Source organism: Anthonomus grandis, chromosome 15, assembly GCF_022605725.1.
Source record: "Anthonomus grandis grandis chromosome 15, icAntGran1.3, whole genome shotgun sequence".
In the NCBI taxonomy this organism is placed as follows: domain Eukaryota; kingdom Metazoa; phylum Arthropoda; class Insecta; order Coleoptera; family Curculionidae; genus Anthonomus; species Anthonomus grandis.
The window spans coordinates 9,601,714-9,604,266 of NC_065560.1; positions in this window are offsets into that span (position 1 = coordinate 9,601,714).

Below are 2,553 nucleotides of genomic sequence, written 5' to 3' on the forward strand. Positions count from 1 at the left end.
CACAATACTGGGCGACTGCCGGGAATTGTGTTCTAGATGTTTAATTCTTTTTTTTCAATTGGTTTTATTGGGATTAATTGGCGCTTGTAGTTTAAAAGGTTATTAGGCAGGTGTGAAAAAGAGATTTGTGTGTTAAATTTAAATAGTTTCTTTTTTTAAGGGAAACTATAAAAGTGATTTTTTTATTTTCTGCTTTTAATAATAATAATAATAATAATAATAATAATAATAATAATAATAATAATAATAATAATATTGACTTAAAAATTCTTACAGCAACACGAAATCAACTAGATCAAATGCTTAAAATAGTGGAAGAATTCTCTGATGGTATAGAAATGAATATGCGCAAAGAATAAACCATAGAACTATAAAGAATGAGTGACTGCTAAGTTCACTACAAGAATGCGACGACTTCTTAAAACAAGGCTTAACAGCAGAAACTTATTTAAAGCTTTTATTACATATGGAGTCAGTTCATTAATCTACTTTTGTAATATTATAGGATGGAGTAAAACGGATATCGAAGTATGGGGGTATGAGAAAAGAATGTACAACATTGTACACTAAATTAGACTAAGTACTAAATCCATATTTGATGAGATAACAGCAACTATTTCATTTCAGTTATACCATCAAACATTAACCAATCTTAAATGACTAATATCCTATACTAAGTGAAACTCACTTGACTTCTGAAATTTAAGAAAACGAATTTTTAAATAATGAATAGTTTAAATCACATTGATGAAGTTTGTTATGTATAAATTTATTTGAAATTAAACGACTAGTTTTTTTGGCAAAAACGCTCGAACCTATCGATTTTTATTTCAAGTTGCCATTGAAAAAAACACAATTTATATAACAAATAAAAAAAGAACAAAAATTAAATTAAACGTTAAAAATGGTTACCATTTACGGCTTGATAATATCCAAGGCGATCAATAGTCGCATTTTTAATCATTTCCCGAGTTATAGCGCACACTTCTCTGCGAATCCTCTGGTTCAAGTCCTCTAGATTATTTGGCCAATTAACAAACACCTTCGACTTATGGCCACAATAAAAAGTCCATGCGTGTTAGGTCAGGCAGCCTATCAGGCCATTAGGCTGAATTTTTCTTTTTACCGCTTGGGAAAGGTTTAATCTAAAAATGTACGCACAGTGGCAGCATAGAGCGGAGGAGCACCATTGACCATTGAGCATCAACAGATTTGCAATTATTTTATGAAACAAAACAACTAAGTGTAGGTAATACGCCTCTTATTCATTCTAAACTAGTGTCCCCTAATTTTGCTGATCTAACATGCTTAGACCCACAATCGATCTTACCTAGTGGTTCTATGGTAGGTAAATGAGGATTTATGAGAGAGTACTAAAGAGTCGCAAAGCATTTTTTTCAAAGGTTGCGAAAGTAAATATCCTTACACACATACAGCTCCTTATTCAAATACCTATGAACATCACATTATTATCTAAAATTAGACCTGAGTTTTTTGCGGAAACAGTGATAAGTCTATTACTATTTAACCCTCTAATGCATACATTTATTTCTGCATTAAAGAAATTATTTTTGTATAATTTTGTTATTTAAAACATAAATCTAATAATATAAACTTACTTAGACGTCTCTTTCATCCCCTAGCTGTCCGATAAAAACCGGACGCCTTGAGGCGGACCGGTGCATTACCGCTATATTGTGTTATGAAATAATATAGAAAAATGCTTTTATTTTTTATTATGAAAAACAAAGAAACAGGATTTGGTTGGAGAATTACATTTTAGACAAAATGCTTGAGTTTCTGACGTACATTTTGGAAATTTACACTGTTTTTTACGTGATTGATCATGGAATATGCACCAATGTCCTACTTGAGGTTTGTTCTCACAGCAGTAAGAAACAAGTTTTCGACAAATACACATGCGCAATAGAGTAAAATGCGTTCGCACAGAAACTTCTGATCGGTTTCAAATCAAAAGTTTGATGTTCTTACACAAATTTCTGATTGTCATTTGATAGTCAGGCTTGTTTTCGGATTTATTTCAAGTAAAGTGTCAGAGAATTCGTGTAGCCAGTCAACGCCGATCTTCGGAATATGAACATAACCTCTAAATTGTTGTTTGTATTTTGTCGTTTTGTATAGTCCCTGATATTCGTTTTGAAAAATTGTATTTTAAATTGTTGGATTAGTCTAAAAATACACATTAAGGAAATAAGTGATTTTGAATCGTCGGAAGAATCTGATCAGAATTTTCTTGAATCTGAGTTATGTTGATTCCGACACAGACTTTTAAAGAAGATTTACTTAAAGAACGGATAAGGCCCGAAAATCAAAACTATTTTGATGAAACTGTGTCCCAATTTAATAGAATAGAATTTCTCGACCATTTTAGAATAAGCCCTGAAGTAGCAAATAATCACAAAATCTTAAACTCTAATAATAATATACAGCTATTTTAAGGTTGTACTGTAATTTTTTGTTTGTTTATGTTTTATTTTATTGCCCTTTTCCCACTGGCATAAAAAAGTGAGGTTATTTTTCTTCTCAACTCAA